Source organism: Ursus maritimus, unplaced genomic scaffold (genome assembly GCF_017311325.1).
Source record: "Ursus maritimus isolate PB19 unplaced genomic scaffold, ASM1731132v1 scaffold_9, whole genome shotgun sequence".
NCBI classification, from domain to species: Eukaryota; Metazoa; Chordata; class Mammalia; order Carnivora; family Ursidae; genus Ursus; species Ursus maritimus.
In genome coordinates, this window is record NW_024427107.1 from 38,649,656 (window position 1) to 38,674,003 (window position 24,348).

Genomic DNA, 24,348 nt, shown 5'->3' on the forward strand with positions numbered 1-24,348 from the left:
AGACTTTTGGCTCATAGAACTACAAGATGATACGTTTGTGTTGTTTTAAGCCACTGAGTTTGTTTTACTTTGCTGAAGCAGTAACAGAAAACTAATACAGCCACCATGCTGTGAAGAAGTGTTTCAACTGATAACCCAAGCCAAGGACTCAGCCAACAGCCAACAGCATTCACTAGAGAGTGAGTGAGAGAGTGAGTGAGTGAGTGAGTGAGTCTTCAGAAGATTCCAGCTTCCAGCCTTTGAGATGTCCTTCTATGCCAAGTGGAGCAGACATGAGCTGTCCCTGCTGAGGCCTGCTTACATTGTCTGAAGGGATTGCCAAAAACAAAAACAAAAAACAAAAAACAAATATAAGAAGGTCTGTGTTACTTTATTCTATGCTTTGCTCAACAAGGGAAACTTCCTAGTCCATGAAACAATTGTTGATTACGGAGTTTCATAATTTATGTATTCATAAATTACAGTAAGCATTAACCTGTGCCTAACTGCTGAGGATTTCCTATCCTGTTAAAGTATTAGACCCATGCTTACAAATAAGATTCTAGAACGGTAAGCAATAAAGAAGGAAGTTTGTCAATGGTCACCCTCACTGTTAGAAGAATCACCCATCTCCAAACCTGGGTAGCCTTTATGTCCTCTACTGGTTACAGCACTGCTGCAAGTATCATAGTCTTTGAAAAACATTCCATTTGGGTGATTCCTGAGATTCATATGAATAACCAAGAACCTCCACAATGCATAGCACGCAGAACACACAGAAAATCGTGGAGGACCATCCAACGAATACAAGTACCTATCTTAATTCAGACTTTTCCTCTTTTTTTGAAAAAAGAAAATGTCACAGAGCTACCATGGTCATGAATTTGGCATTGTTATTTTCAGCCATGCATGTTTTTTGTATTTTTGTTCCTCAAAGAAAATAATATTGTTCTGCATCTTTCCACACTTCCTGTATGGTATCAGCAACCTGAAACTTAATTTTTGGTCACTATTATATTTTTTAAGGTTTATTTTAATGGCAAGTACTTTCTGTTGTTAATGGACATTTATGTTTTATTTTTTGTTTTAGCTTTTCATTTTAACTAAAAATGCCATAGTCTGTGTTCTTTACACACCGCTTTGGGGACATCTAGGGTTCACTGTGCTATGTATTTAGGGATGAAGCTGATGAGTTAAAGGAGATATGCATCTTCAAATTTGCTAGATATTATTGGATTGTTCTCCAGACAAATTTTAATTTCATCGCAGTGTACAAGAGTTCCACTGTTCTATAGTCTTGCTTACATCTGCTATTATCAAACGTTTTATGTTTTGCCAAACTAAGTCTGGAATTGTATCTAATTGTGGTCTTCCCAAATTACAAGGGAAGCTAGGCAACCTTTCAGATGCTTATAGGATAATTATTTTTCCCTTTTCTGTGAATTACCTCTTTATATTCTCTGCCTATTTTTCTGTTGAGCTTTGAATTTGTGTGACATTACAAATTCTCATTTGTAAGCATCTTTAAAATTGGGGAATAATCGTTTGTTTCGTTATATACTTTGCAGAAGTCCTCTGCCAATAATACGGCATGTCTGTTTACCTTGTTTATTGTGTCCTTTCTGTGCTTAAATTTTAACATAGTCAGCTTCATACTTTCTTCAATAATGTGTGCATTTGTTTCTTATTTATTGTATCTCAAGATGACACATATATTTTTAAATACTTTCTTCTAAACTTCTTATGTTTTTGATCCATCAGGAATTTACCTTTTTGTCTATAGTGGCAGGGGCTTGATTTTATTTTTTTTCCACAGAGATATTTCATTTCTCAGCAGCATTTATTGAATAGTCTTATTATTCCCCACTAATATTTAATGGCATCTCTATTATATTGTATATATACATATATATACATATATATATGAAAGAAACTACTGTAGCTCTATGAGTTTGCATATATTATTATCTCTGTCTGCAATGTCCTTTCTCTGTTGACTTGCAAATATTCTACTCATCTATTAAGTCCTAGCTTAACTGTCACCTCGTTTATGAGCTGGCTCTCTCCTTTCTTCCTCCTTCTCTATGTTGATTACAGCCTCATTGCAACATGCATTGGACCACAGATACTTATGTGGAGAGAGTTTTCACTGCCAGATTTTTAGCTTTTTTTGAGGCTAAACACATTGTCCTGCTATTTTATACTGTCAAACACCTTGTAGATATTTAATACGATTAACTAAATGAATACATTAATGAGTGAATCTTCAAAACAGAACAGCTTGAGTGACACTTGGTAAATCTGAATAATTCATCTTCATATCTCTGGCCTCTCTTTTCCCTTGTTTTGCTGACTTTGTAGTGTGGAGACTTTAATATAGTTATTATGGATGAAATTCTTCTTTCTAAAAATTGCTTCTTATGACTATAATTTATAGAGATACCATCTTACTTGTTAGAATCTTCATTTCTGTTTTTTGTTTTTGTTTTTTTAATAAATGATGTCTGAGGACTAAATCGGCAACCTTACCTACATGGTAATCTGCTTTATCTAAAAATCCCCAGTGCTGTTGTGTTGAGGAAGAAGGCAAGCTTTGCATTCTAAGCAAGCTGCTGTTTGGTACATAAAGTTACCACCCAGAAAGCATACTAGAGACTGTAAACTCACCCAGTTTTACTTAATAATGTTTGGATATTCTATAGTTCCCTACAAGATGTACAGACTCCATAAATGATTATGGAATATTTGCATGATAATAAACAGATGTATCTTCACATTCCTTACTCTTGAGGTTTTTTAAGATCTAGGACCCTCACAGGTAATAAGGAGCATAACTAATTTCTGTACATTATTTCCATCAAAGTAAACATATCCAATGAAGCAAGCTAGGCATCAGCGGTGTCAGCATGACCCTGAAGTTACCATAGTCATTTGCTTCCGAGATTATTTGAAAGTCAATTTAGACCACCTATTATAGATCTTGTTTTCACTTGCAGTAAATACTCAAATGATTAGCAGTACTCCTTTACTGCTCTCAAATTTACTATTGATTAAACTCACCGTAATAAATGCTGCCATTGTCTGCAACAGTTCAAAAGAGAGAAAAACACAGTCTATTCAAGAAAGCATGGTCATCAAAATCTCCTCAGCCAGTCGTTTTTAGCTGCAAGATTTACCTTTCCTCGGGAATGTGGAATTTGGATTTCACATTGCTACAGGTCGGCAAGTCATACACAGTTCGCTCTGCCTGGTCTAGGGGAGTCTGGTTATTTCCAATTCCACACTATTCCTGCACCAAGTTAAGGTGTGTCTCTGATACCTCTAATTCGCTTGAGGAAAAGAGCAACCACTTCCAAGATTTCACCCAAATTATTCTTTGAAGTTATCCTTAACAGCCTGAGTTTTTCTCTAGATCTTTCCTTTCCTTATCCCTAAAAACGCCCTTTCACAGTGGACTTTTCAAGGTGGTCTGCTGATATAATTTCTAAAATTGGTCTTTTCAGTTCCTGCCCTGGTTAATCTATTAAACACTTGAGTTTTCTTTCTTTCTTAACTCTTTTCTGGTGGATTTCCTTTTTGAACACTTCTTGCCTCTACTCTCCTACACCTCCCCCTCCCCCTACACGCAAAGATTTTCCACTACCTTTCCCCCTCAGCCGTACGGGTTCCAAATTTTCTCATTCTCCTCTGTTCACGTCCATGTAAACAAAACAAAACAAAACACCAAAAAAACCCCAACCTGTTTTATTTCAAATTAGTGCCTTAAGTCCCAAATTTACATTTAAATTACTCTTATCTCTAACCTCTGCTAGACTCTTCTTCTCTTTAGAGTTCAGTTTTCTTGTCTGTGAAATGAGATGGTTGGAAGAATTCTGTAAGCTCTGTTTCAGCATAAACATGACTCTATGACTCAGTGAATTTAACAAAGTCTGTCCTCTTTGGTAACCACAAATGATAGTGGCTTATTTACCATCAAATAGGCTACTTTTCATATGCAATGTTTTGAGGAGCACTCTGGCTCTCAGCACATTCAATGTAAAACTGGATCAGGAAAAAGAACGAGCCAGTTCCGGCTTCCTAGCTGCATTCATCTTAGCCCAATGGGAAGCGACCTGGTTGGGAGGATGTGGCAAAGGCACGAGAAGCTGCTGAACGGAGACTGGATGAGGCTAGTCGCTGGGAAAGATGTAAGCCCATCCCAGGGGATGGCAACCAAAGGAACTAGGCCAGTGTCAGGGCTTCAGGGAGACCTTGATAGGAAGGAGCAAACAGAAATTTAGAACTTGGTTTAGAACTTGGAAATTTACAACTCAGTTTAGAATTTAGAAATTTAGAACAGATGCTTTTTTTCTTTAGTAAAGTATTTATTTGGAAATTGAGTTTAAGGGTCCTGAGACAAAGTGAGAGGCCCTTGCAAGGCCTGCCAATAGATGCAGAATCAGAGTTAAAGGTGAGAAGTGCAGAAGGGAGTAGGAGCCCAGGGTCCTTAGTCTTTTTGTACCCCTTTCCCCAAGGGCATAATTCTGAATGCAGTGAGCAGAAATAGACTTTATTTTTAGCTAAGCTACTTGTTAGAATGCCTCTCACGAAATTCCTAATTGCACGATGCAACTACTATGCCATCTAGGTAATACAAGTCATACAATTATATTTCCTCCAGTCTGTTTGGTAAGACAGCACAACGGAAGACTGCAAATGCTCTGCTTTAGAAAGGCATCTCTTTCTGAACAAGGAGAATTCTTGAAAAGAATTGTCTGCTTCCTGAAATAAAAATCGATAAAGATTATATCTTCCAGAAGTTTGATTCATTCAGCAGTCTTTTTAATTTTTCAAAGAAACAAACATTTTCTGAATCAAGAACATGTGTGCTACAAATCCTTCTGGAAAATAGGTGTTTGGATTGAATAACTTTTAAGTTAAAAAAAATTATAGAGCCTTTCTATAGCCAAGTAAGGTAGCTGTTACTCCCAGATTCACTTTGCAGAGGAGGATATGGCGGTTCAGAATGTTCACGTACATTGAAGTTGGTTACACAGAGCAAGAAACGAAGCTAGGGTTTAAACTGAGCCCTATTGACTTGAAGCCCTATACTCCTCAGGGTTCATTCTTAGTAGCTTTCACCCAGACTGTGATGCATTTAGAAGGGTATATTCTTGCACATCTTTCAACCAGTATGTACTTAGTAAATTAACCATGAGAATTAACAGACATAATGAACAGCTCAGCAGAATCACTGGATGACCACCTACATCTTGCCTGCCCTACATCTCCTTTCTCCACCCCCTGCTGCTTCCTTCCTCTCTCTCTCTCTCTCTCTCTCTGCTTTTCAGGGTTTGTATGGGCAGTGGTGTCACACACATTAGAGCTCCCCAAGCAGAAGAAGATCCATTCATTGACTCCTTGCTTAAATCACTCACTGAGTATTAAGTGAGTTGTCACTCCTTGCAAGTCCTTGTGTGAGGTACGTAACTGGGCGTTAGAACGTTTATGCTAAGGGATAGAACAGTCTCATCTCTTTTGCTCTGTGTAATTGGAAAAGGTTTCAGATGGTTGAGGTTTGGAGGAAATTAAGAAAATGAATCTCAGTTCCAATAATCAAAAAGTCCTGTATGAGGAAGAAACGGAGCTGATTCTCATTCAGCTCTAAACACGTTCTCAAGTATCAGTGTGGAACGAATGCCGCAAAGGCCAAAGGCAGTGTCAACTGGTTCAGTGCATCTCTCCCCCCATCAGAGTAAATGAGTCCAAGATTGCCTCTATTAGCCCTACCTCTCCTTCTTGTCTGTCCCTCTGCTTGGAGGAAAATGCCTGCTGATGGCACCTCCTGGCACAACAGAAACTCTGATGTGTTCCGTGCACTTTGCCTCTTGGTGCCCCCTTAACTCGGTGGCCTACCCGTGCTGGCCAGAGCTGCATTAACCAGGTCCGCCCGCACAGGAGAAATCCCTGCATTCATCAGCAGATAAGGAGCTCTGACAAGCCTCTCTGGGGAGCAAAAGGGGAAAACATGCACACAAAAGATTGCCCTGTAGTACTAGGAAGCACAAAGCGAAGGAGCCAAAGAGAGACCGAAGGAAGCTTTGAGGCAGCCAGGGCAGACAGGGAGTCTGCTATCAGAATTAAATGCGATGCAGTCCAGAGCCCTCTCTCTGTCTCTACCTGCTTCTTCTCAATGTCACTATCGGCCCACAGTTTGAGACAAAACAGATCCCCAGAAGTATTCCAGTAACTCCTCGGGACCACCAGGGCAAAAACAAAAACATTCAGGGCTTGACACTTACCAGGGCAGTTTGCCAAGCGTATCACATGTGAAAAGAGCTGCTCGGAGAGAATAATCTTGCTCATGTTCACAAGGCCGGGTGTTAAGTCTCTGAGAACCCAGGGCATTTTCCATCCAGGGCAGCCTACAAGGGCTGGGAAAAGCACTTTTCTACGAACTGCCAGAAAGGGCAATTATGTGTTTTATGGAAGAAAGACTGAAGGAGAACATGGAGGGTCAGCTGTGGGAGAATGGGGAGAGTTAGTCGACCTTCTTGCCTGTGGGGCCGAATACACTGAAATGACCCCACCTTGCAAGTCTATTTCACACATTCTTTACACGTAAATCTTTTCTGCAAACCTGGCCTTGAGGAATTCTGACACCCAATCCAACAGTTTCATGACGCATTTGTTTTGATGTATCACAGTCTAATCAAGATGATGAGGTGGGCATTTCCACTCCACCAAACTTTTCTTCATTGGTCCAACAAGTATGTCCAAAACTCGTACTACTGGCCAGGCAGGTTCTAAGGGCTGGCACTAAATCAAGGAACAAAACAGATAATAAAACCTCTCACTCTTGAATTTTATCCTCTGGGAGGGTTTTCCAGATACGTAGGATATAAATTATGGCAAAGAATTTGGTAAATGAGAAATAGGAGGTTCAGTTAGCTAAAATTGATTTCACAACTCTTTGTTAAATACTTAATATGTGTTGTACGGTGTTTTCTAGGGGCTGGGCTGGGGATAAAGCAGGAACCAGACAGATACACCCCCAGTCCTCCTGTGTCTTATATTCTAATGGGCTGCGCCCATCATTTCACGTTGCTCTCACATCCATTTCTTATCTTTCTCTGCTCCTCTGGGCGGGAGGGTGAAGGGGGATAATCCCTGCATGCTGTATTTCCTAGGTTCCTTCGGCAAATGGCTTTTGACCTGTTCTTCCAAGAGCAGGCACTGGCTCAACTTTGGAGGGCAGGAGGAAGTCAGCAGCCCTGCTTCTTCTTTTCCTCTCTGTCTCAGGAGATGGCTGCCTCTCCTGTGGACACCAGCTCTGCTAGCCATGATTCGAAGCCCTGAAAGACACTCCATACTTCTAGGGGGCTTAAACAACAGAAATTTTTTTCTAGAGTTCCAGAGGCCAAAAGTTCGAGATCAAGGTGTTAGAGATTTAGGGTCTTCTGAGGCCTCTCTCCTTGGCTTGTAGATGGCTGCTTTCTCTCGGTGTGCTCATATGGTGATTCTTCTGCATTCCTGTCCCCGGTATCTCTTCTTATAAGGATATCAGTCAGATTGAATTAGGACCCACCTTACCAGCCTCTTTAAAGACCCTATCTCCAAATATAGTCACATTCTAAGGTATTGAGGATTAGTACTTCAATACGTAAATTTGAGGAGACACAATTCAGTCCATAACACTGACCTCGTTGAAAGGTCAGGAAGGCCTGACTAAGAGTGACATCAACAAATAGAGTAGCAGGAAGGGCTTTGGAGCCATATACACTTTCATTTGATTTTCATATATTTGACACACTTTAGTCAACACAGTGTGCCATCCACTAGTTATGTAGGCCTAAGATGAAGGTTCTCTCCTGCCCTTGACATTGGGTAGGGAAGGAGAGATGGGCAAGCTGTGAAACAATGCAAATATAATGTGATTCATCTCAGGCTGCATTAAATATAGGGAGTAGCTGACGTATGGAGAACGAGCATCCCACTCTGTTGAGAAGGTCAACAATGACTTCCTCGAAGTGGATACCATCTAAATTGAGTCTCCAGAAAATTCAAGTATTAGGCAAGTGAAGAAAACAATGAGAGTGGGAAGAAAATTCCAGGCACATATAAAAGCATGTCGTCTAGAGGTTAGACCTGTGAGTGAAAGGCAGCCTAACATTTTGGTCCTTCATGACATTGAAAGGACAGTTCTTTGTATTTTTATAAGAACTGAGAATACCTCTCAATATTCATTGAAGTTGTGTTCTTCATGGCTCTTTTAAAAAATATTTGTTGTTGGTCCCGAAATATCTTTGAGCTAATGTTTTGCTTTCTCCTATTTGTTTGTTTGTTTTGTTTTGTTTTAGTTTGTTTCCATCTATGACAGAAGGTCATGGTGCTCTTCCTTGATCACTGTGTCTCCAATTTTGGTGTGGCTGTCATCCCTTTGACACCCGCGATCCTGGGGGCCCAGGATGGTGCAACTCCCAGGAAGCTGCTGGGAGTGTTTATCAGAGCAATGGGAAGGACAGGGCAGGCTTTAAAAATTCTGCTTTGTAACTTTTTTGCTTCTACATTTTTAATGAGGATGTTCCTTCCCTTCTTAGCCATATCTCTGTGGTTAATGAAGTATTCCACAGCACTGGGCACACATGGTTGGCCCCAAACCAATGTCAATAATAAAATTAAAAAATAAAGCTTTTGTCTTGTTGCTCTTTTTCAGCTACTTTAGTAATCTCTTTTCTTACTGCCTGAGAGTGTCATCCAAGAAAGTTCAAATCTACAAGAACTTATGTAGATTTCTGGCTTACAGAATAAATAATATGTCCAATGACATTGTTTAAGAAGGAGAGTAACTGAAAAATGTTTATAACATTATAAAGACCTATGGGCATTTGAAGATTTTGCATTTATTCATATATACCACAGATAAAAGGCTTACAGAAGTCCCCAAAAAGAGTCATTAAAATCTTTAGATGGGGCCTTTTTCTTCGGAAAACCTCTGGTTTAGTAATTCTAAAGAAGTTTTCTGCACATATTTTTCCTATTCAGAGCAAAAGGACACTTGAGTATTCACCACTTTCCGCTTATCGTAGATTTAGAACTAGATGTCTTCCTTTGTCACTGGGACTAAAGTGCGTGCTATTGACATGAAATAAGAATACCATGTGCATCTTACCACCATTAGGATTGAGAACACTTGACTTATGGATTTTCTGCGTTATTAGATTGCTTTATATTTCCACTTCTGCGGAAGAAATAGATTCTACATTGTAACAAGAGCGCATGGAGTTAGATGTAAAGAAGAACTTTGTGTGTCAGGCTGATTAAACACTGGAGCAAATTAGCAGGGGAGCTTATGGAATCACCATCTGTAGAGATATTTTAAAAATAGAATTGACAATTTTCTTCTTTGGATGATTTAGGAAATGCCCCTACTGGCAAGGAGATGGACCAAATGGGCTCTTGAAATCGTTTTTGGTTTTCTGCTCCTAAGAGTCTTTCTGTACAGTTCTTGGAAGTATTTATTTCCTAAGTATAATGTAGAACAGAATGCCTTTAGCAAAGGTGGCGTGTGTGTGTGTGTGTGTGTGTGTGTGTGTGTGTGTATCCATGTTATTAGGTAGAAGGATGGGAAGGGTTACTTATAAACCAAATTATCATTTCCTAACCAGTCGTTTTTACCTATGTGAAATAAATGGGACTTCCTCAGACTTTCTAGAAGCTTGCCACTTTCCTGACCATTCCCTCTCTTTTCTATGCCCACACTTCAAATGTAGGCCTGATCCAGTGCCTACTCTCAGCTCTCTTTTCCACTTATATCCTGTCTCTCCTGAGGCAACTTTATGTTCTCCTGAGCCTTCTGCTCTTGGATGACTTGAAAAATCTGCTTCCACAGCCATGAATGTTTCTCTGGGTTATAGACCTGCATTCCAACTATATGCTAGATATATTTACCTGAGAAGACCTCTCAGCAAATCCAATTCAGCATGTCCCAGACTGAAGAGACAGCAGAACAGAAAAGGTGCTTTCAGACCCTTAATCTCCATCTTTCCCTTCTACAGTTCTTCCTGTGACCTCTTCATCCCTGGCCCATGCCCGCCTCAGTCCTTCTTCTCATGTTCTCCATCTGGATCCTCTCATCAATTCAGCCTCATCTTGCCCAGTGACAGTCCCATGACTTTAATGAAAATCATACTTGACCATCTCTGGTACCATGCCATTCTCACAGCTTATGGCTCCGTGAGCTCACTTGCCTTTCTCAAGCTGCTCATTCCTCTTTACCTTTAGCATTTCTTCTGCTTTGAGTAATCTTCTTCCCTTGACTGTGGAATCCTACCTTTACAATGTGACACATGGTTCTCATGTCAGCGTATCTTCTTAGGAACTCTTATTGAATCCCCCTTGATGTGCATTAATCAACCTGTGTTCACAGACCCTCAGTACATTCTTGATATGATTATGGAAAAGGTGTATAGCAATAAGCGGTGGACCACTTCAATCTGGGGCTGGATTGTCTACACCACATTCCAGTTATGAGACCATGACAAGTGACTTAATCTCTGTTTCCCTAGCTCTAAAAATGGCATTAAAAAATACTACTACCCTCTAGGAGTGAGGATGAAAATACTCACCTGGGTACTGGAGGGAATAAAAAGGTGAATATTTTGTACACCTGAAACTAATGTAATACTGTTTGTTAACTACATTCAAATTAAAAAAAAAGTTTTGAAAAATGTGAATGGTCCCTGCATTCAGGAAACTTATAGTTAAACAACTGTAATAATACACGCAATGATATCCAAATAACTAATAAGTTGTGAAAGTGACATCTTCTTCATCATCATCATCACAACTAATCTTCCTGTCCACCACTTTCTAATCTGAATGAATCATTCAGTGGATAGATACTAGTAAAAATTTTCATAACAATCAGGGAAAGCAAGGTCATTTAGATTTGTTGACCTTTTTTCCTGCTAGGGCAGGATAATTCCCCATAGCATATTCTTAAGTGTTTAACGAGTCTATTTAAATGGCTGATCTATTTGGTTCCTACAGCATCCCATAAAAGATGATGCTACAACGTACAGGACAGAAGTTCGAGATTTCCTTTTCTGAGATTTACTTTTCCTCCAATCATTTCAACAAACCCTCAAATCCCATAATTTCATTATAAAGAAGTACTGTCATTGTGCAGTAATTATGCTTAGTATTTGTAGTTCGTTATCTCATTGCATCTAAGATTTTTCCCCCCTTAAGATGCCTTACCACGTACATTTAGTCCTTTAGTCTTCTAAAACATTAGTCCTAAGCAATCAAAGCATAGTTATGTTTGACTCTATTTGTATCCTCAAATTGTTTCCCATTTATTTGTTCTGTGGCAAACTCTCAAAATCTTAAATATCACTTTACTCAGTGTAATGATGATGGTAATAAAAATAATAAAAATTACAGGAAGTAAAGGAAGACTATAAAAATAATGATGGCTTGCATCAGTTTACAAAACACTTTTTGTACAAAAAAAATCTACGAAACACTTTTCACATCAATGACAGTGGAATTTTATCTTACATGGAGATTGGGCCCTCAAACCAATATGTAAGGTGAAGATTGTCTACAGTTAAGTTACCCTTAAAAATCCCTTAGAAAGTACCACATTCAATTTCAACATCCCATTTCTCAATAAGTCCAAAGATTTCTTTTTTTTCTTCCGCCATTGGAACAGATCTCTGTTTCTTTGGTTGAGCTCCAGATGAAGCAGTTGGCTTGCGTTTAGGGACCATGTTGCATGAAAAATAAGTATCTTTAAACACTAGAATCACACTCCTGCACCATCAGGTGCTCACGTTATGAGAAGCAGCCGCAGGGAGACAGAAGCCTGAGCAGAGACAGCCTCCCCTGTCACTCTCATCCTCAGGCATGTGCTCAGGAACTGGAGGGCCGGGTGGATGGCCGGTGCTACTTCTTATCTCCCTCTTGGCCTCTCTGTCTCTGTCTCTCTCTCTGACTCTGAATCTTTTTCTGTTTGTGAGCTATGAGGGGATAGGCATAGAGCTGAACATGTTGAAGTCAAAAAAGCCTCATGTTATGCTATCATTGTGCCCCATTTGAGTATCTTAACCATGTGATGAGGTAGCGAGGGGTTTTTATCTTATTTTTTCAAGTGAAAGCATACTAAAGCTTAGAGTAGTCTTGGCAGACTTAAAAACAAAAATACAGGAGGCTCAGTTAAACCACAATACCAGATAAATTATCAATCACCTCAAAGGATAAGCATGTCCCGTGCAACATTTGGTCATACTCGTATTAAAAATATTTTTTGTTTGCCTGAAATTCAAATTTAACTGGATACCCTGTATTTTATCTCAAAACTCTAGCTCAGAAACATTCCTTGGCCTTAAGTCTTCTAGTTTCTAGACTCTTACATTAGCTCTATGATGCTCCTCAGATTTTGTCTACATTTGAAACGACTTTTGAATACTATTGAAATTACTTACAATTTCGATTTTGACTGTAATATTACTTAATTAAGAAAAACAAGCAACATACACAAATATATTTTCTTCTTAAAGCAGTCCACAAATTTGAGCTGTCTTAGTCCACTCTTGACAAGGAACTGAGTATCTCCTTGGGTTTTACTTTCAAGATAAAACACCCACTGAATGTGATTTTAGGGAACGATGTGAAACCCAGAGAAAAACTGTGAATATAGTAAAGGCCTTTGCTACTCAGATGGAATGGAAAATGTTTAAGCCAAAAGAAAGAAAAAAGGTCACGTTCACGAGTCTAACGTGTTGAGCTTGTACTCATTATGACATCATTAATAGCTGATGAGAAAGTTCTCTTGGTATTCAGCCTTCTGACTCCATTTCACAATAATTGGTATTGATAGCATTTTATTGTGCTATATATTTTGCCGGTACCAAGGCCAGTGGATTCCGATCCAGAATATAAGTGATGCTTTAACCAGGCAAGCACAACCTTATGTTATTTTTACTACGCCGTGTTACCTGGCAGGCAGTTACAGTTCTGGACTTTAACGTTGTTTTCCAAGAATAACAATCATCTAATGTTTAGTTTGGCTAAAGCAGGGTTTGTTGTTGGCCACCTGTTAGAAGAAAAACAAGGCCTTCCTATAAATGGAAGATCTGAGGGAGATCACGAAAGGTTTTAAGAAAGGGGGTAGCGTGTTCTGTTGGCTACACTAGAAATCGTCGGAGGTGAGGGAGATTAGATAATAGACAAGGGTCTGAATTACATGCCTTTTGATTATCCCTCAAACACCCCCAAAATGCTATCATCCGTGGGCAGGGGGAGAAGGCTCTGACATTTGTGACATTTCACTGGAATAGCTCTGACACTGTATCTTAAACTGGTGGTCAGATTCCCTGAAGAGGATTAGGCAAGCAGCCCCAGGGGGTTACTGGTCAGAATAGCGGACTTGAAAACTATTGAATCATGAAGCCAAAGCAAAGCTGTCTAGCGTTTTTGAGGTGGTGCCCTGAGAACAAGCATACCTGGGGTAACTAGGAGTCCGGCTACTTGCTACCTCTATGACCCTGGGAACGTTCTCTGCTCTAAGCCTTGGCTTCCTCATCTGTAAAACGGGAATAAAGATGCTCTCAGGGTTGTTTTGAAGGAATTAACAGACCTAAGAGTAAAGTGCTTATTGTATAATAAATACCAATAAATGAAGCTGTGCTTAACTATCAGATATAGGAGTAAGGAGCATAAGACTCTTTTTGTTTGCTTGTTTGTCATCTCTTATTCAGCATGCATGTAGTGAGTGTTGTGTGAAACTATTTTAGATGCTGGAGGATAAGACCTTTCAACTCCAGGCTGGAGCTGGCGTTCTGTCCCTGGAACTTTCCCACACCACTTCAGCCCAATTTGTTACTCCCATGCCAAGAAGAAGGATACGTAAGATTACTAAGTAAGCAGTAGTATGAAATAACATTCCTTGGGCCCATAACTATATGCCTCATCTAATATTATTTAATACTTATATTATCTATGTGGGGTAAGTGTCCTATTGCCTAGGAGAGATGAGGGAACCGAGGCAGATAGAGTCTTAATAGCATTATCCAGGTTAGTGCACGGCAGAACTGGGTTTGGACCTAAGTCTGCATGACTGCAAAGTGCACCACCTTAACTACTTACAGTCTGAAGAAAATGCCTGAGAGCCTCTAAATAGATGATTCACCATCCTGATGTTAAAAAAAAAAAAAAATGGAAAGGCCAAAACTTTCATCATTTCTGTGGTCACTAAAAATTGTCTTGCGTTCGGTATAAAAACCGAAAGCTAATTCTTGTATCAAAGTGCCCTTGTATTAATTCCCTAGTTCTCTTCCGTGAATGTGCACTCATTAACATTTCTGTAACTAGTCCCTCTTCTTGCTGATGTGATCAAAATCAAACGGTTAATGAACTAAACCACCCTTGCTAAAAATAATCTCTGCAAAGACCACATGTGGTAATTCTAATGAGCTATTTTACAGTAAATGTACTTGCGAAGAGCGTGAAGGAAACAAAGAAACAGTTCTCGAAGTCAAATTAAAAACCAGTATTAAAAAAGCCAACCTTAACAACAACAACAACAAAAAGCAAAGCTGAGGCCACCATACTACATTTTAATCCTACACTATTTTTTCCCAAAGATAGCATAGCGATTTATCAATAAATAGCCATTCTAAAACATCTACACAGCAATTACGTTTAAACTTCCCTAAAGAGAAACTGAGTCACCAGATAATTAGCAATTTCTCTAATCTTCAAAAGGCAACTCTAAATCAATAACCCCTACATGTTTCTGAAGACTTCAAACAGAGGTTATTCATTTCTTCACTTGTTAACATTGGAATATTGGGGGTATGTTATTTTGAAATACCCCAATATTCATATACTATTTTTTTCATAATTATAATCATATACTTGTAGTTTAATGGGGAAATAAGACATACAGTGTTCAAATGCAAAATGGAACATACGAGATTCCAAATGAAATAAGAAATCTTTCAGCTCAGGAGAAATCTGTGTTCCGGTCAACCACAGCCTGGATCTTACAATTAGTCCTTCTGTGTGGGAGACAGCATTTTTGAAGACATTGGACATATTGCTTACGACAAACTTAGAGGAGTGCCCTGTCACTATACTTCTCTAAAGATTATTTACAGAAATAAAAAGCAATGAAGAAATGGGAGAGCTACATGTTCACATTATTCCCACTGAGGCTTATTATCAGGAGTGGTTAGTTAAACGCCTTTCCCAGTGCCCCTGCACCCAAAACGAGACGCCATTTATACACTCAACAAAATAGAGAGAAAGGAAACCATTCACTTGCCACAGTAAAGATGAGCTCACCATGAAGAGAACGTTCATGTCTATGGAGAAGTTTCCCGTTGATAATAGACCCCTAGGTGGTCATTTTTTTTACCCTCAACTCTCTCTGGGTCACTCTTGTTGCTGTCACGCACCGTCATTCTGTTCTCTGTCTTGTGAATGATTCTCACAAAGTGCCTCGCCTCTCGTCCTCAGAGGTCCATTTACCGCCCTCATTACCATGTCATGACCTCATAACATTTTTTCCTGTTTTATTGTTTCAGCTCCCCATCTGTTTTCACCATTCCTAGTCCACACACTCCCAAATTTTCAAAATGTTCTAGAACCCGCAGGAAGCATATACATTTTCCCCCTCACTCTGGTATGTGCTGGAGAGGCCACAGAATAGTTGAATGGCCTTTTAAAAGCTGTTGGTAGTCCTGAAGAAGGGGGATAGCAGCATGAGACATGGCGTCTTAAGACACTTTGAACACTGAAATGCCCTCTGTCCAAGAGATAGCTATCCTTACTTCGCAGCACCTGATGAGTTTCAATTCAGAATTTAGTAGTAGGTGGCAACTGGAAATGGGCCTTTGTGTTGATTTGGTCCCATGAGCAAGTCCATTCCCTTCTCTGTGCCTCAGTATCTTCAACAATGAGATGAAATGAAGGTCTGGGCATTCTGAAGTAGGAGGACAGGTGCTAAAAAGGAAAAGAAAGAAAGAGGGGAGAATTAATTCTCTGCTTCAAGCAGGACCTGCCCTATCATGAAGAAACCAAGCGTGCGAGGAGGCTCCGTAACCATTTTTAGCTTTGGTTTGGGGCAGACCATTTGGGTCACATGTCCACGTCCCTCGGTTAACTCTGTGTGCTTCGCCTGATTTCTCTTCTCTAGTGAGCACTGACAGGCAGTTTACCGATGCCAGGGGCTTAAATCTCACCTTGTTTCAAAATGAGAGGATGCTGACTGAGCAATGCTCTGGGAGCTACAGAAGCGTTTTGAGAGCCCACTAATGTTCTCAAGCTGATGAAACAGGCGAACCCAACTGCACTGCCTTCTTCAGCAGCCCAGATGGAACACAGAGTCTGACCGCAGCGACTGACAATCCCTGAGGAAGCAGGCCAAGGGAGGGGTGAGGGGAGGGGGGATAGAAGGGAGAAGAAGATTGAAGAAAGAGAAAACAAACAAACAAACAAACAAAAAAATACATTACCATAAAACGTTAAAATATCAAAGGAAACTATTTAGGAAGAAACACAGGCACAGCTCTCATCCATCAGCCACACCTTTGGTCCCAGCTCTTCCTTGGGGCTTTGCCAGTGGGCACTACTGTGTGGAATTACTTTAGAATTCTCCGTATTGTTTAACATTGACCAATAGCTTCTGGGAAGGCTTAGAACACTTCAGGAATCTTCTGAGGAGGCGGCATTTAGGAATATTTTAATCTACCTGAAGGTAAAGAAAGCCAACAGAGAATGAACTGAATTTTGGAGATTAGTAAATACACATTAAAATTAATATCAAGTGATAACAGCATAGCTTCAAAGAAGATGCCGTTTTGCATTGGGAAAAAGGTTCACTCGATCAGTGTCTGGAAGGGCATATTATCTAACAGTATATTATCATTTGGTTGAGCTTCACTTGCAAGCGGAGAAATTTCCCCCTCCCCGTGAAGGGCTGCTATGGAGAGAAGAATTTTCAAGTCGGTCTTCGTAAGGATCATCCGTGCACAATCTGCTATTCCCAGTCAGCGGTTCCTAGCAATGTTATAACACAAGAAAGTATTCCAGGGGCCCAGCACATAGTATCCCTAACTGAAGAATCGTCACGCAGAGAAACTTCTTTCTCTTCCGGGTGGGAGTGCAGAAATACACCAGCACTTGAATGTTCAGAATGATTTAAAGAGGAAGGGAACTTTTCAAATAAAAGTCAATTTACGGGATTTAAAAAACATTCTTCTTATCTTTAAAAAAGGCAACCAGTGATATGTGTCCACGTTGAGGCAGAATGTCACAGCTACAGATGAATGTCTGAACTGGTTTTTCATTGACTTTTGTGAAGCCAGGTGGGCCTCAAACTATTCTTGATGTTGTGTGTCTTCCATGAAGCCAGAAGATGTATAAGCGACATTCATCATGTGTAGGCCACATCTATCACTGTCTCTCAGAAATATTTTTAAGAATACTAAACTATATAAATATATCTGTATCTATACTTAAACAAAACTATATTCTTAAAAGTGAAATAATTTTTGAAGAATACTGTGCCTCAGTGTATCATCAATGGACTTATAAATATTGCAGTAATGTGTCAGAGGTAGAAGTTGAGTTACCTCCTATGCTGTCAATATAGACAATGGCATTAAGTTACAATAATACATTCTGAATGGATCTGCAGAAATCCTTGGTTTTGTGGCTCAGAGTTGTTCATTAGCCATGCTTTGATAATAACTGATTTCATGGCTAAAGGTATGAATTAATTGCATTGAATGACATCATAATGCAATGAAAGCCCAGAATTTGGAGTTAGAAGTTCTAAATTCAAGACCTAGAAGCACCAATAACTGGTTCTGTATACTCTTAATAGTACTGAGCCTTGCGGTTTTTTTTTGGGGGGTAGGGTTTTTTTTTTAAATAATTGGGATGTTATTGGCAACTGATGAATCACAAAATACCACCTCTGAAACTAATAATATACTATATGTTAATTAAATTGAATTTAAATAAAAATTCTTAAAAAGTACTTCTATAACATGAACACACTGAGAGAATAACTATTTAAATTACGAGCAATAAGCAATTATTTTATTTAAGAAAAGTTGTTCAAAGAATCTCTCTACCTTCCACCCTGTTGCCAAAATTCTTCATATTGATGTCACGATCCTTGTACAGAGAATAAAGAATCTAAGGAAAATTTCAAGCAACAGTTACTTGTTAATTTTTTTCTTTATAGAGATATTAAATTAGTTAAGATGGTGAAGCATTTAAAATTTATTTTCTCTCCAAAAAAGAGAAAATATTTAAAGAAAACATGTAAACAACTTTCCTTAAAAAGAAGCATAAAATGTAAATGAAATAGCATGATCACATACATCAATTATTATTTTGAAAGACAGTGCAACTCAACACAGAGCTTCTCAGACTTCGAGAGCAGTCTTGGTCACTGTGATGTTTTGAGGCTTCCTGATATATTAAGAGAATATGAGTTCCAAAATGGGGTTATAAAAATTGTAGTGTATTTTAGCTGTTTGTATTTAGCCAAGTAATACTTCAAGAAACACACAAAAAATACAGTGACTTTGTGCATACATCCTGACCAAGCATCCTGACCATAGCGCCCCTACCTGACCGAGAGGTACAGGGTAAATGATTCTCCTGCCCTCTTCCAAACATCTCCCTCCCCTGCAGTCCCCCCACATAAAGCACACTATTTTCATGAGATAGCAGCCAGATTTGAGTATGGAATATGTATTGGGTAGCCGCAACTCTGCTCCTTAGAATGGATCACTATCCAGAGAGTCTTATCCAGCAAGAATTACCTAGGTTCAGTGGAAAAATTCAGTGTATGTGAGTAGCATCTTCGATGCGCCTCTATTTTTACCAGCCGCTGCCAGGATGAATATATTCCTTTTATTTCAAAGAGAGTGAACACTGAGTCACTTCTCTCATATATATTTTAAAGCGAAGAATAAACTAAGGGCAGCCTGTGAATTTCCCTTCCATGCACAGATGGAATAACTTCTACATGGCCTTTTAATTATGTGACCCCAAACTAATATTCTTTGAAAAAGTAATTTTCTCTCCGTCGAGTTACTTCTGTAAGTTAGCAGAGGATGGGGGGGGGGGCTGTAAACACGAATATTGCCATCCATCCTAAGCACCAACCATGCCAAGAAATGCTCTGAATATTTTAATGGACCTCCCACATTCTCGATAGGATGTTTTCCGTGCATGGTGATCCACAAATATTATCATTCCATGACAATGCAGTTTCATCAAGGTACGTCTCAATCCATGGGATGCGAGTCCCACACAACAGACGGAGAATTTGGCTCAGCCCAGCGCACGCTGCGTGTGTTACTTACTGGTTATCTTGCAGTGGTCACACTGAGTCCCGTATGGCGCAGTATTAACGAATGGCATGCAAGCACCTTCTGTTGAAACATCTGCGACAGGGAAATTTCAGGCATTTTTCCAGATAATTTTTGTGCTCTGGACCAAATTTTCATTAGGACTATAAAACCTGGCAAGCAGTATTGTTGTGTATGATTTTTTAATAAACTGGGACATGCCTTTGTTACAGGAGTGAGGAAAAGGGCTCTTCAGAGACTCTTTTCTATTATAAAAAGTTCAGGAAACATATGACAGCTCACAAAATAACATCTCCCAACTTTTTTTTTTTTAAGTGCAAGGTTCCAGGCTTTCGTAGACATATAAATAAAATTCACAGTTTTGGATGCAAAAGGCAAAAATGCAGATTTTCACAACTTGGAGTCCATGATTCCAACGGTGGCTTGCCTTAAACATGTGTTTGTTAAGAATGCACACGACCAACAGAGATGGTTTTTATGTATTTAATTTTTGATGCTTATTGCCAAAAAAAATCTGCGCAAGAGGTTTTACTTGCTTTAAGAGACGCCGTGTCTCAGGATGAGAAAGGATGTCAGGAGTTTGGGCACGTGCCTTTTTGTACCCACAAACAACGCGAACGTAACAACTGGCATTGTTCTTTTTTTTTTCACCAGTTCAAATATGGGTGTTTCCATTTCTTTCTTCACTGCCAATAACCACCCTACTACAGTAATGGAGGCTAGACAAACTCCCTTTTGTAATTCTTTAATTCCCGGTGCCCTGCTACAAACACTAATGCAAAACAAACATGCTTGGCAGTAAATACGTGTATTATCATTATGTAAATAGGCATGTTATCATTATCCTTTGATGATGCTGTTCTTTGTAAAGGCTTTTTTTTTTTTCTTTCTAAATATATTATCCAATTTAAGTTATAATGCATATTATACCACTGGGGCTATATAAACACTCTAGATCAAGGAGAATTAGTAGTCGGTCTATAATATAACAAAATGTTTACCACCTATGCATATGGCGTGTGATGCAAACAAACAGACCAACGCTGTTGCACATTATACAATCCCACCCCAGCCGTGCACAGAAACCTCTGAGATTAATATCCATCTTGCTGTTCAAATTGAGTACCACATTATGACATTTTATATTGACAACATTATAAGCTGAGATGATACATTTTAAACTCGATGAGATGAATGATCTAGTAGGAGCAGAAAATAGGCTGCATATCTGAACCTTATATGAACTAGGAACAACTCATGTCACAGTCTGTTTGGAAATGTTACAATGTTTGCATAAATCCATTGCTTATGCATAAGCACCAGGGAACTGGAATCCTGAGGCAGGCAGTAATCTGTAAAGTTCTTGTGGCGCTTGATAAGCGTGCAAGACGCATCTCACATTCTCCTTGGTGAATTGCAAATGTTTATGTAAGAAAAAGCAGATAGCTGCAGATTGTATGAAAAGATCAAGGCCGATTTCTGCAGTAGGGATTGGAAGGGAGCTGGAGAGGATGGGCCCAGGGAAAGGAAGGGATGAAGACCCCTTCCAGTTTACTTGGACCCCTCAAAACAAGCAAAACCCACCTGAAGAAGTAGATGTTTGCTCCAACTACTCGTCCTCACATTCTGTAGCTGTCGAAATTGTTGGGCACGTCAACTGTTTTAGTTCACCTCTAAAGACAGAGCGACGCTACTAATTAAAGTACAAATGATGACATTCCTTTGCTTCCATTATTTTCTCTTTTCTGGAGCGAGCAAGCTGTTAGCTCTGAAACAAGACAGTTCTATTTATTATTTGTTTAAAATAATGTTGTTGATATATTTTTTTTAAGTCTCCTAAAGGAGTATGCTACTTGACACATAAATTGATAAGAGCTCAAACAGCTTGAAGACTCGGCTTTTGTAAATTTAAAACGCATTAGCATTAGAATTTGATTTACGGGACTTCGCATGAACCAATCCCGCCATGTTTTTCATGCTCCCACCTCACCTTTTACTAAGCACTTGTTCTGTGTAAGGCCTTTTCCCTGTAGTTAGCAAGCTCTGTGTACCCCTGGGGCTGCAGAGAAAGCTGAGATGGCTTTGCGGGGTTTCAGATATTCACCTCATACATCAAGCTTTCTTCTTCAACCCAAGAAAGGGCCATTTCTATTCTCGCATCAGATTAATGGTGGGTATAATTTGAGAAGTGGGGGCCGGGGGGCAGCTATGGCATGAAGTAACACCATGTTCTGGGTGCAGTGTTCCCCTAACTCTTCCCTGGGAGACCCAGCCTCCCTCTTCACTCCAGACCTGTGCTTGTCCCCTGCCCTCTCCTCCCCACCTAGCTCCAAACCTTCTCTCTCCCACTGTATTTGGGTTCATCTGCTAGGATTATCACAACAAACCCCCATAGTCACGGTGGCTTTACCAAACAACAGAAATTTATTTTCTCACAGTCTGGAAGCTGGAAATCCAAAATCAGGTACTGTCAGCATTGGTTTCTGGTGAGGCATCTGTCCCTGGTTCGCACATGGCCTGCTTTTTGCTGTGTCCTTCTCACATGGCCTTTCCTCTGTGTAAGCACAGAGACGAGGAAGATCTCTGGTGTGTTTCCTTTTCTTATAGGAACACTGGTCCTATCAGATTAGGAGTCTTCCCTAAGACCACATTTAACCTTAATTACCTATCTGATGGTCCTGTGTCCAAACACAGTCATATTAGGGGTCAAGGCTTCAGTACAAATTTGAGGGACACAATTTAGTCCATAGCACTAGGCATCAGTCAGGTCACAGCTCAGATCTGCTTTCCTCCTGGGAGCAACCCCAGCCCTAAAGTTTAGGTCAGGTGGCAGTTCTGAATTAAGCCAGAGGTCCCATGACATCTTGCATGTCACAGCAGCAAACCTGATACTCTTTCCACCCTGTGCCCAGGAGATCTAGTTAAGAGGCTGAGTATGTGTCTGTGAGATCATCACAGAGAAAGTGTTTCCTGAGGCAGACATGTGTGAATCAAGGCCCCAGGCCAATGTGATTGAACTAGACAGCCCCTCTTTGAAAGTGCACCCATTTTTTACATTTGTAAATATAAAAATACAAACCAAGACCTAGGAGACTTAAAAGTAGGGAGTGAGAATCCACAGGAAGTGGAGTTACAATGGTTGACAAAACCGTTAGCGTGGCATCTGGTGCTTACAGTACTGACTGGATTGATGGAGAAGAGACTTAGGGTCTGTCGACTTAAGGGTCAACACAGCTCAAACTGGGAGCAGATTGTGAGCTGTGTCTGGAAGCTGCCAGCCACTGTATTTGAGATCCACCAAGGAAGTCACACGTCACTTCCCTCCTTCCTTGGAAGAGCGGATGGGAGCCTGCTATCCATGGGGGAGTTCCTACACTCGAACGTGTAACAATGTACCCACTGTCATTAGTCTTATTTTTAGAAATTCTATCTGGCTTCTGACAAGCCTTGGGGGAAGGTCGTAATCACTCACCTAGAGGGCTTCTCCGCTGAGCCTCTCAGAGGAACCCTTGTCACCTCTTCCCTATCTCTTGGGATCGACCACGGTTGAGATTGTATCAGTGTTAAACCAGCCTTGGTGGCCTGATAAAGCTTTGTCCAGATCAGTTAAATTACAAAGGTAGCTGAGAAAACCTCTGTACGGTGGCAACATGTAGGGCAGCGGTTTTCTTCCCCAGGAGACATTTGGCAACAGGTGACGAAATTTGGGGTTGACCCTAACATGGGTGGGGAGCAAGGAGGGTGACACCAGTATGTAGTGGGTAGAGGTTAGGGATGCCACTAAACATCCTACAGTGAGCAGGAGAGCCCCCCGGGACAAGGGATGACCTGCCCCTCCGATGTCCATAGTACCAAGCTTAGAAACCCGGATGTAGACGTTAAGAAAAAGGGTTTGGGATTAAAACAGTCACGTGGATAGTTTCCTTAACCTGTGACCAAAGTTAAGTTCACTCACCTATCAAATGAGCATAAACTATGCATTTCTCAGCTCTGTTATAAGGATTAATAGATAATATATTGAAATATTTATTGCTAGTTTAGCATCAACCAGGTGCTAAATAAACTCTGAAATGCTTCATGTGGTGACACAGACTCAGAAACCATCAAATAAACATCAGGAACTATTATAATACATTTCTAAATAAATAAACAAACTGTTGCAAATATGTAGCATTCAAACTAGATTGTGGATTAGTGTGTGTCCGGAGGCTGAATGGGTGGGTGTGTTAGACTAGAAAATTAATTGTGATTGCCCCATTATTTCTGAAAAATGAAACTATTCTATGATGTGTGGAAAAAAGGAACTCAAATCACCAGGCAAAAAAAGTCCAGTCACATCTCTTCAGAGATCAGTGGGTTCTGGGGACCAGGGAAAAGCCTTAAGCAGGTTCCGGGCTCAGGGCACAAAAAGAGGGGAAGGGCTGAGAAGACAGGGGAGCTGAGTAGGAAGGGACAGGGATGGTGAAACCTTAGGGGAAGTAGGAGGCCGGGAAAGCCTGACAGGAAGAAATGCAAAGGCAGGTAGCCTGAAGGAGGCAAGGTTGGAATTCCCCATATTTGATATAAGGATCCAACCTCCTCAACTCCAAAAGAACTCATTTTCCTTTTATGAAAACCCTTGGAACATAACAGGTCTTCCATCAGGACTCTACCATAGTTACCGTAATCTGTCCGAAGGTTTTCTTCTGCATCAGAAAACCATCCTCCCCCCCACTTCACCTTGTCAACGACCTCCCTGAACTAACAACCCATCTCTGGGGCTGTGTGAAGAGAAAATAATGGTCTCCACCATCAGGTCCTGGCTGAACACCAGCGGATGTGGGACACAGGCCTGTTCGTGTCTCCAGGTCCGTGTGTATTGAATTGGATCCAGCACGAGTCAGATCTGAGAGGGAATTTTAATTGTTTTTAAAACACCAAGAGAACAGCTGAAATTCTTGAAAAACATCACTGGGTAATTGAGTTTGGTATTGAGATTATTGAAAAG